Source organism: Monodelphis domestica, chromosome X, assembly GCF_027887165.1.
Source record: "Monodelphis domestica isolate mMonDom1 chromosome X, mMonDom1.pri, whole genome shotgun sequence".
In the NCBI taxonomy this organism is placed as follows: Eukaryota; Metazoa; Chordata; class Mammalia; order Didelphimorphia; family Didelphidae; genus Monodelphis; species Monodelphis domestica.
In genome coordinates, this window is record NC_077235.1 from 60046131 (window position 1) to 60058308 (window position 12178).

General features: G+C 38.0%; 1 pseudogene; it reads left to right on the plus strand.

Moving 5' to 3' along the window:
- Nucleotides 1–2540: 2540 nt before the first annotated feature.
- Nucleotides 2541–7178, plus strand: LOC100619023 (26S proteasome non-ATPase regulatory subunit 7-like; annotated as a pseudogene).
- The last annotated feature ends 5000 nt before the right edge of the window (nucleotides 7179–12178 follow it).

The window sequence follows — 12178 nt, forward strand, 5'->3', positions numbered from 1 at the left end:
AGCTCAGTGGATTGAGAGCTAGCCCTAGAGATGGGAGGTCCTAGGTTCAAATCTGGCCTCAGACACTTCCCAGCTGTGTGACCCTGGGCAAGTCACTTGACCCCCATTGCCTAGCCCTTACCACTCTTCTGCCTTGGAGCCAATACACAGTATTGACTCCAAGATGGAAGGTAAGGGTTTAAAAAAAATAAAAAGACTGAAAGGACTGAAAAGCTCAAGTCCCACGGCTCTTTCCAGCATGCTACCAACTGGTTTCAGTATATATTAGCGCTTAGCACCCAGCCTGATCTGTAGTAGGCTCTTAATAAATGTTTCCTGATCAACTGATCCATACTTGCTCTGGAACTGATTGTCTCACTGAATTGCCTAGGTCACTCTGAGGTTAATTGACTTACCTTGGAGCTAAGTGCCAGTATGTACAAAAGGTGGGATCTGAAACCACATCTTTCTGATTTCAAGACTGTTTTTTTCCAAGCTACTACTCTTGGCTTCTTCCTGTGAAAAATAAAATTAAAGGAAACAGATTGGCATTATGGATAAGAACCAATATTCTGAATACAAGAAATATATGTGCAACATAAAAATGCATACAAAATGAAAAATTAAATTCACTGTGTGCCAAGTGAATAAAAAAAGCAGGCATTCTTAGCATGGTATCAAACAAAACAAAATTAAATTAAATTAAAAATTAAGAATATCAGGAAATTGCATTACACTTAAAGAAATTATACAGAAATAGATCAACAACAATAATAAGCACTTATGTACCAAATGGCATATCACCTAAATTCACAAGGGAAATATTAAAGTAATTGCAATCAGTGGAACAATACTAGCCAGAGATTTTAATATTCTTTTCTCAGAGTAAGATGTATCTAACAGAAGGATCAATAATCAAAATATGAGCATTAAAAGATATGCATATTTCTTAGTATCATATGGCACATCTTTATAATAATTGGCTATGATAGAACACAGAAAAAATTATAAAGAAATATAAAAATGTAGAAATTCATAAGCATCTTTTACATACCATATTGTTAAAAATAGTAATTAATACAAAGAACCCAAGCAAAATATAATAGCATAACATTTATTGAGATTAAGAGAATAAATAAAAATTAATGAGATCCTGAATGAATAAAAAAAAAACAAATCACAGAAATGATTACTAAGTGAAAGAGAATGATGGTGAAAAATCCCCAGATTTCTTGAATGTTGCTAAAGCAATCCTCAGAAAAAATATTTTCAATACAAACATGCTAGGAAAGGACAAAAGAAATGATGAGTTCAAATGATAAAAAAAAATTAGCACAAAGGGTAAAAAGAGGTCATTTGAAATTTAGAGGATAGATAAGATGGAAGATTATAGAAATGACAAGGAAAACTAAATGGCTGGTTCTTGAAAAGACTAACAAAAATCAATAAACCTGTAGTTAACTTGCTTTAAAAACTATATGAGGAAAATAAAATTGTCTAAATAAAAAATGAAAAAGGCAAAAATACAACAGAGAAGACATAAAAATAACCATAACCTATTATTCACAATTACATCCTGACAAACTTTAAAAGAAAAGAATTACCTGCAAATAATCTAAAACCCAAATTAATAGAAAGTGAAATAGAGATTTTAGCCCATTACAGAAAATGAAACTGAGTAAACCCTAAATGAACTTTTTTGGGAGGGTGGTAGGAGTGGAAGACCTTGATCCAGAATGCTTTACAAGAAAAGTCTTTGTCAAATATTTAAGTGGCTATTAATACCGATACTGTGCCATTTTTTTCCAAAATATATTGCAAAATTTATTTTATGAGATAAATATAGTCCTAATACCTAAAGAAGGATAAAGCAAGAAATAAAAATAAACCGATGTCACTAATGATGCAAACAATTTAAATAAAATCTTAGCAAAATGATTCTTATCCAAAAAGTTACTGATGCAAAGCAATGGTCAAGTAGGACTTATACCAGGGATACAAGGATAGATCAGAATTAGAAAAGCAATTAAAAGTAATCACATTAAAACCAAAAGGACCCATGAGGAGCTAGTATTCAGTGGATTGAGAGCCAGACCTAGAGACAGGAAGTCCTAGGTTCAAATCTGGCCTCAGACTCTTCCTAATGGCCCACACTGCTCTTCTATCTTGGAAAAAATACATAGTATTGATTTTAAGAAAGAAGATAACAGTTTAAAAACAAAAATGAAATTATTTAAAACCATATAATTATATCAACAGACAACAGGAAAAGTCTTTAACAAAGTATAATACTAATTTATGCTAATGCTCCAAAAAAGCAAAGGCACAAAAGGATTTTTAATAATATGATTTTTTAAGAGACATATGTACAAACAAAATCCAGCATATTTGCAATGGGAAAAGCACTAGCAGATTTTCTAATAAATTGATTAATAAAATTAAGATGCTCATTCATTGCAATACTAATATATTTCTTGAAATTCTCTTGAAAAGAGAAATATATTAAAGTCCTAAACACTGGCAAAGAGGAGATAAAGTTATTCTTCCCTGCAAAAGACACAATGGGTTACTTAGAAAACCCAAGAGAATATGCAGACACAGACTATGATAATATCTTCAGGAAAGTAAAGAAATCCAGAAGGACATATACAAGGAAAAAACATTCAAAATAAAACTAAATGCATAAAATCAAAACCACAAAGATATAGACAAGTCATATAAACACAGTTACAAAATGCTCTTTAAAGAAGAAAAATGTGACTCAAATATTTGAAAGGTTATTCAATACTCATAGTTGGGCAGCAAAATAATAAAAATAATGATACCATTTAGTTACAGATTTAGCAGTATGACAAACTGATAAGGGGAAGTGAAGAACTATATGCAGAGCTAGACAAAATCACAATGCATTTGAAGAAGCCAAAGTTCTAGAAACTCATGGGAAATGCTAAAAACAACGAGGGAATGATACCTGTAGACCTCAGATTATACTACCATTATACAATCATCAAAACTTCTTAAGTCTGGTTTAAAAAATATAGAAAAATAAATTGGTACATCAGACTGATCTCAACAAGAATTAGAAGCTTGGGGAAAAACTACTTTGAGAAGAGCTCCTAGGAAAACTTTGTAATGATGAGGAGTAGGAAAAAAGAACTGTTGAGAGAAATTGGAATACAGGAATGACAGTTGGAAATTGAACAAGGACTTCTGGGAAATTCTCCTCTGGAGAGGGGTCTTGAGGGCAGAGATACAGTGGAAGGAGGAGCTGTTTCTCTGGGCCATTCAGGACACCTTTGGGGATTTCTGACACTGACAGAAATTTTAACATCATGGGTTACTGTTTAAAACCGCTTGTTCCTGTCAAGAAAACTTAATTTCTCTGAAGGCTTTTATTCCATGAACTGTTGAGACACTGGACTCAAATTGGTGAGCAGTGCTCTCCCCTTTTTCTACCTCTCTCCTGGCTACAAGAAAATCTTGTATTTCAGTAATTAGTTTTATTTAGAAACAGACTTAGGGTGACCCACAACCCCTTTTAACTTCTACCCTTTATCCCAATCAACAATTAAATAAAATAAGCAGTCAGATAGCAAAAAAAAAAAATAGCAAATAAATAAATAAATGAGATTTCATTTATTTATAACTAGAGAGTAAGCCCATTGGCAGACTCCATCTTGTTGCCAGTTTTCAAGAAGACATGAGGTGAGGCTTGTGAGCATCCCAAAGCAGCTCACATCTAGATTGAGGTCTTTCATACCTCTCCTTGTAGAGAAGACTTCCCCGATACCCTTGAGGGCCAGCAGGGACATCAAGGGACAAGCCTTCATGGAAGGGAGATCTCCATTGTGTCTCCCTCAAGTAACTCAGGGACTCCAGGAGGGAGTAGTGAGGGAAGCCATTTTCATTGACCCTTTCCTCACTGCCTTCAAGCCTCATATCTCCATCTAAGGATTGTGAGCCCCCAAAATTACAACTAGAAATAGTAGTTGGACAGAAATTGAGTTTAAGATCAATATCCTACCTCCAAATAGGCTAAAAATATATGACCTTAATATTAAAGGTCACAAAAAAGTTAGAAGATAAGATAAGGCACCTTTTATGACTATGGCTGGGGAGAGCTTTTAACCAAACAGGAGATTAAATCACAAGAAATAAAAACATTATTTCCATGATATGAAGTTAAAAACCTTTTTTGCTCAGAAAAAAATTTCAAATAGGATAAGAAACAATTGATCAAGGAAAGAAAACTTTGTGTCATCTCTTGTTGAAAAAGTTCTGATATTCTAGATATATAGGGAATTAATAGAAATATATACTCCCAAACACCATTTGCCAACATATAAATAGTCAAAGAAAGAACAATTCTCAAAAAACTTACAAGCTATTAACAACCACATGAAAAGATTACTCTATATCACTAAAAAGAAATACAAGTCAAAATAATCTTGAGTTTGACCTTAAAAGCTGAAAAATTGAAAAAGATGACAAAAGATAGAAATGGTCAATGTCGGAGAGCCTACAGAAGAAAAAATCACACAGACCCACTGTTAGGGGACTTTTCTAAATTTCTCTAAAGCAATCTGGAATGTTGCTTTATATTGACTAATATGTCCATACCTCTTCATTTCCCTTCACACAAGAAGATCAAAGAACTAACCCATATATAGCAAACTATTAATTACAACCCTTATTTGTACATAGTAAAAACTGGAAACTAAACAAACATCCATTAATTGGACAATAAATATTAGGACATGAATGAAATGCAACTTACTAAAAGTAAGAAAGATTCAGATCAGCATACAAGAATGCCTATGAGTTGATACAGAGCAAAGAGCTGATAAAATTATATACATATTGACAACAACAATAAAAATGCAAAGAACCACTAGCAAAAACCATACCAAACCAGGGAGAGGCTACATATGAATAATAGGGAATATACGATCAGAAGTGATTGAAGTAATGATTAGTTAAAACTGAACTGTTTCTCTCTCTATTAAAAATACCTTTGTTATAAGGAAATCTATTATGACAGAGAAGTTACTTTTCTGAATGTAAAAATGAATGAGGCCAGAGCCATTTAAGTTTAGGGTTGACAATCTAGCAAATGCAGTGTCCTAAAAGTTTTAGTGTATTCTTAAGCCTAGAAATAATTTAAAGTCTGAGATTGTTAAAAAGAAAGCACTTTGCAAACTTTATGGAATAGGAACAGAACTTGAGATTTGATCCCTAAGGAACTTCTAGAAGAGGTTACTTCTTCTACCAATGTAGGTCAGTTTCTACCCAGCAGCAAATAATCTTAAAGGGTTGCCTGAAGCAGGCTTAGGAATGGGTACCATAGAAGGAATGGAGCTAGCAGCAAAAAGGGTTGGGTAGTGCAAACGGAGGCCCCAAAGACTGAGCTCAGTATCACTAGGTGAGATCCATTGGCAGCTATTCTTGTGGTTTTCCTGTTCCTTGAGAAAGGAGCCTATCAGTCAGGCCACTGCAAGAAACACCAGTGTGTCTCTGGTATACCAGTACCCTAAGAGACAGTGGTCCTTTCTGAGGTGCTGTTGCCATTGTGGTATTCCAGACCTACTTGAGACCAGAAGAAGTAGGGTAGCAAGATTATAGTGGTTTTTCAGCCTCAAGGAAATCTAGAACTAGCTTGAGGCATGGAGGGAGCCAGGTGCTACAAGCCTTCTTTTTTCCCTGATAGATGGGCCTGGAAACCTCGAGAGTTGGATAGAGCTGAAATGACTGAAAAAAGCAGGATACAAGGCAAGCATTACTGTAGGTATTCCCTAAGAGGTTGGCCTAGGGCCATGTTGGTGAACCTATGGCCAAAGTGGGCTGCTCCCTTCCCCCTCTCCACTATACCTGAGAATATTTCCTACATCACCCACCCCTCTACCCAATGGAAGTGCTTCCTCCAAACCCTGTCTGGGGTAAGGCAGGGACTCACACATGGTATGAGTGTTGCGGGTTGGGCACTCAATCTATAAAAAGATTCACCATAACTGGTCTAGGGGCTGGTGGTGGTCTGCAGGGTGGGAGTCACTCCTGCATGTGCTCCCTGACAGTAGGACCTGGGCCTAGCAGTCATGGTCAGAGGTGTCAGTTCAGAAAGTGGTAGTTCACCCTGTGGTGCTATTCAATGTGGTAGACCATTTCAAACAAAGAGCAAAAGTTATCAGTCAAGATCATGTTGTTTGTGTCCTCTTAGAGGCATGGAAGATAAAGTTACATGATATATCCAACAGTTATGCAAAGATGAAAATGAATAATCCATCTGGTTTCTTGACCTTGATTATTTGGAAAACATGCATAGAATATTTCAGAAGGTCAATGCCAAAAAAAAGCTGGGCAGTATCATATTGGCCCCAAGTTATACAAGAATGGCTTTGCTTTTGTTGAAGAGATACTGTCATAACTCAATATTGGTTATTGTTGATGTGAAACCCAAAGATCTTAGGCAGTCAGCAGAAACATATATTTCTTTTTTTTTTGGTAATACCTTGTATTTTATTGACTTAAAAACAATCCAAAAAGGGGTCCATAGACTTCACTGGATAGCCAAAGTCAGGATCTGTGTCACAAAAAAGGCTGAGTCTCTATTATAATGCACAGATATCAATGCCCTTATTCTCCTTGAGAAGCATATGTTTCATTTGAAGAAATTCATGATGATAGAACTCCAGTGGCAAAAGCATTAGAACATATGAGGCAGAAGAAGGTGAAGTTGAGCATCTCTTCCTTGATATACAAGATCCTGCAGTAGGCATCATTTCCCAGCCAATTATCAACCACATCTGTGGTTTAAGGGGATTAAATGTTAAGCTTCTAGACATGAGAAGCTATCTGGAGCAAGTGGCTATGGGCAAATTGCCTATGAACCATCAGATAATCTAAAAACTGCAAGACATCTTCAAACTGTTGCCTAATGTCAAACTGCAAGCATTTATGAAGGTATTTTACCTGAAGATGGTAGTGGTGTTTGTGGCCTAACTTACCCATTCATTGGCTGCCCTAAACAGTCTCCTCAACAATAAGACTGCCAACCAAGAGAAGAAAGAGGTGCAAGACAAAGGTGAAAAAAAAAGAACAGAAAAGATGAGAAAGGGGAAAGGAATGAGAAAAAGTATGAGAAACAAAAAAGGGGCAAAGAGGATAAGGAAGATAAAGAAAGAGTAAGAACAAGAAAAGTTTAAAATAAAATAAGAAAGAAAAAGAAGTCAAGAAAGAAGAGAAAAAAGGAAATATTTTTCCATTTGAAAATTAAAATATCAAGTGTTTTGCTAGAGGGTTCTCTTACCTCCTAATTGGTGTTATAAAATTTTCTAAACAAGAGCTTTCAACCATAATCCATTTTTGTCTCATGATCATTCAAGCAAATAGATGGCTCAAGAGGACAAATACTTTGCCTAAGATGGCATCAATAAGTCATTGGTATATATGTGTTGGGGATTCTACCAGGGTCACATAGTTTAGACATGTCTGAGGCTACATTTGAACTCAGGATCTCCCAACTGCAGGTCTGGTTCTCTAGGCACTGTGCTACCTAGCTGACACTTTACACTACTTAATTTCAAACAAATGACTAAATACTTTGGTTTATTTTCTAATTACTTAAATAACTGCCTATGGCACTGAGAAAATGAATGATTGTTATATATCATAGGTGGGACTTGAACCAGGACTTCATATCTACAAGACGATGGTTCCATCCTGTGTGCCTAGCATATAACAAGCATTTAATACATACTTTGTCAATCTACTCCCATCCATTGTTGCTAGATAGAGACATTTTTCCTGAGATTTCTCCCCCATTAGCCATATAACAACATAAGGGCCCAACTGAGGATACTTGCTCCTTTGGGGACATAGAATTTGAGGATTATTTCAACTATGCCACTGTTTTGGTGCTAAGCCAGAGGAAAAGAGACTCACACTTGGACAGGATTAAGCCAACCACTAGGGCTCTTCTCCAGACTAAGAGACAACATCAGCTCTCTCACTCTGCCACATAAAATCCCTCTCTTCCAGGGCAGCAAGGAGCCCACCAGAATCCCTAGCACTGGTAAAGCCCCAGGGCTGGTTCATACCACACCCTGCAGGCTTCCCAGCAGTCTTGGCAGCTGATCTCCACAGCTGGGCTCCCTAGGAGATTGTTTACAGCCTAGCTGGTCTGCATTCCAGAGCCCCCAGGGCTTCTACACTGCAGAGCCATAAACAGTAGTCAGCTATGAAGGCCCTGAACCTCTCCTGCATAGGGAAGAAGCAGGTTTTTAGCTAGAGAAGATCTGTTAACTTCAACAGGCCACAGGGCTTGCTATACAACTAATCAACTGGGAATAAGCCATTCTGGGTTGAGGAGAGAGAATTCTATTTTCAGGGGAGCAAATGAAATACTTTTCTCTAAATATTCTTTGCAAGAGAAGGCACAAAGAAACCAGGACCATAGGACCATAGGACCATAGGGCCATAGGGCCATAGGGCCATAGGACCCCTCTCACTTGGGGCTGGTTAAATGACTACTGAAAACTCCTTAAGAGAGTCACACCAATTTGAATTCTAGCCCATCTGATCCTAAGACAGACACTATCTGACCTGTGTTCATACAGTGTGAAGGAGGTTCCCTCTCTGGTGACAAATAGGCAAAGGCGAATTGGACCACCTGCCCCTAGCATCTAGAGATGGGGGAAAATCAAAGGGAACAAAATTCAATCACTAATATGCATCTCAGCCCTACGCCCTGCTCCATACACCTAAGATATATGAGGGGGGGCCCAGAAACTTTATTCCACTTATAATACTAGACTAAGATTTCTGGGTTAGTCAGACTATCACAGTTTGAAGCCATTCAACCTTGAAAAAGTTCCTGAACATAATTAGCCATTAAAACTTCAAAGATTTACATTAAAGCCATACTAAGGATTTTTGTCTTTCTCATGTCTCACCCCATTTCTCCCATGCCCCTCAACCCAAACCTGTTCCATCTGCCCCATTGGTTGCAGTCTTTGGAATGCCTGCTTCACAGGTAAGAAATTTGCTTTCATCTCCTTTTGCTTTCTCACTCCTTCCACTGAATTGTACTCCCTGTAACCTGACTCCCTCTTGATGCCATGGCACCCCTAACCTCCCTTTCCAGTATTCATACAGCTCCCCCATGCCTACTCACCAGTATTCTGTAGTCAGTTGGAAAGCTTCTTGCTTTCCATCATCACTTCCAAGCTCTCCTTCCTTCCTCAATGAGTTTAGTGCCCTACTCCCAGTCTTTCTCTCCTCCCTGACTCCTGCCCTCACACGAAAGACCTTTGATATCTATACTATTACATCCTTAAACACCTTAAACTCTCAGTTCCTCAACTTAGTAATTTCCTATGACCTATTCCATCCCACTAAAGCTATGCACCAGGAATATCATTGATCTTGCTATCAACCACATATTTTACACATCCATGCTCATAAATTCAGAAATTCCTTTGTATGGTAATAATCTGCTGTCATTCCATTTCCCCCTCTGCCTTGCATCCCCTAACTGTTCTTTTTCTTCTCCATGGCCTCCAAGCCCTGTACTCCTGAGTTCTTTCCCAAGCCATCATCCCTATATGAACTGTACTCTCCTCCCTTCCCCATCTCAACTCTTGGTTGAACCAGTTCAAATCTTTGTTACTCTCAACTTGAGTTTCTTATCCTCTTACCCCATCTTCTAATCCTGCCCAGCCGAGCCCTAGCCTTGTCTGACTTCCATCACCTACAGCTACCTTTCTTCCTATTTTCATACTGAAGAACAAAGCTGGAAGAAGCTGTCTTGGCCCCACAATGCATTTATGTTAGATAATTTCAACTGGGCTCCCAATAAAACAAGGCAATTCCACTATACCTTCCTAATCAATTCACTATCTGTTTTACTCACTTGTCTTTTCTAAACCTTTTCAGCCTTTTTCAACCTTCCACCTCCTTTCCTCTCACTCACTTATAGTGTTTGAAGTCTGACCTCAGAACTCATCTTTCAGCTGAAACAGCTATCTTCAAATTTCCCAATGATCTCTTAATTGCCAAATATAATATACATTTCTCAAGTATCCTTCTTAATACTCTTTGGTAGATTTTAACACTGCTGATCTCCCTCTTTTACTCAATTCTCTGTTTCCATGAAACTGTTCTTTCCTGGTTCTCATCCTATGTGACCATTCCTCAGTCTCCTTTTCTGGATCTTTACCTGAGCTCCACCCCCTAATTGTGAATGTCCCCCCAAACTCTATTCCATGTCATCTACTAAGCTGTCAAATTGGTGTTCCTGGAAATGCAGCTCTGGCAGCATTAGCTATCCATTCAGTAAACTCCAGGGGTTCTTTATTACCTCCAAGGTCAAATATAAAATCCTCTGGTTAACTTTTAAAGTCCTTCACAGTCTGGCCTTCTAGTCTTACACTTGACTCTCCTCTCCACACTCTATCATCCATTAACTCTGACCTCCCTGCACAAGCCACTCTATTTCCCGACTCCTAGAATTCTCTTCCTCCTTATCTTTGGCTCCTGGCTTTCCTGGATGCCTTCAAGTCTCCACTAAAACCCTACCTTCGACAACAGGATTCTTCCAGTCGCCCTCAAAGCTGGCTAGTGGCTTCTCTCAGAGATTTCCTCCAATTTCTTTTTTGCCTTCCCTCTGTATCCTGTCTATAGCTTGGCCAGCATAGTTGTTTGCATACTGAATCCCCCAATAGATTGGAGGCTCAACGAAGACAAGGGCTATTTCCCCTTTATTATAACTACTGACACTCTGACTGGCCCATAACCACTCTCAATAAATGCTTACAGACTCCTGTGACCCTAGCTTCACCTGAACAATTCAGCTGTGGTACTAAGTGCATGGTGCAGGAGAATGAGGGAAGCAGCCGGTTCCTTTACCTGCTGTATACGGCCAAATCTAGTAATAAGACCTTGAGTATGTGTATATGTGTATGTATATACATATATATATATACACATTTATATTTATATGACATTGCTCACTTCCTCTCCCTGGGCCTCAATTTCCTCCTCTGTAAAATGAGAAGACTAGATGAGATGGCCTCAAAGGTCCCCTCTCAGCTCTGGGATCTTATGTGTGCCATTAAGCAAATCTCTTCACATCCCTATAAGTTTCCTACAAGGCAAAACGAGGGAGTTAGAATAGAGGGCCTCTAAGGGCTCTCCCAGCTCTGGACCTAGGATCCTAGGTGTGATGCTAGACAACTCCTGGGTCTTAGTTTCCTCCTCTGTAAAATGAGCAGGTTGAACTAGATGGGGCATGAGTCTCCTTGCTGTTCTAGACCTAGTATCCTATGTATGACATTAAGTAAGTCCTTTCTCATGCCTGGACCTCAGTTTCCCCTTCAGTAAAATGAGTCAATGGGACCAAACAGCTTTTGAAGTACTGTTCTGTTCTTCCTTTAAGATCTTTGTGTAGTACTTCATAAGTCACTTCACCTCTCCGTGTGTTCTCATTTGTAAAATGTGTTATAGTAACACCTTTCTCCAAGGATTCTTACAAGGCTCAAATGACATGAATCTAATCAGTTGAAATTTAGTATGGATAGTGTAAAACCTGTAAGATTTAAATTAATATCCAATAACTCCAAGTATTATATTTTATAAGATTTATTAATAATCACTTGAAATAGAAGAAGAAAAAAGAAAAAAAAAAACGAGTTTGGCCACATGTGAAAAATTCTCCTGCCTGACACTCACCCAACCTCCACTGGCTGTGTTTCTGGGAGGAGAGAGAGAGAGAGAGAGAGGGAGGAGTTACCCAAAAATATATCCTCCCTATGTTAGTACATAACATGAGAAGGAACAGGGGAAGCTGGAAAAGGGAGTTCTAGGGAGCAAAATTCTAATTATACAAACCTTACTCTGGAGTCTAGGAAGTTTGACTTGTCAAGTATAAAGTAGGAAAGAGATCAAAGAGGAAAAGGTCCCATATGTAGAAGAACATTTATAGCAGCTTTTTGTCATGGCAAAAAATGAGAAACTAAGGGGATGTTCATCAATTGGGGAATGGCTGAACAAGTTGGAGTATAAAGTTGTGCTGGAATACATACTACTGTGCTGCAAGAAATTATTTTTTTAATTATATTTTATTTGATCATTTCCAAGCATTATTCATTAAAGACATAGATCATTTTCTTTTCCTCCCCCCCACCCCCCATAGCCGACACTGGGC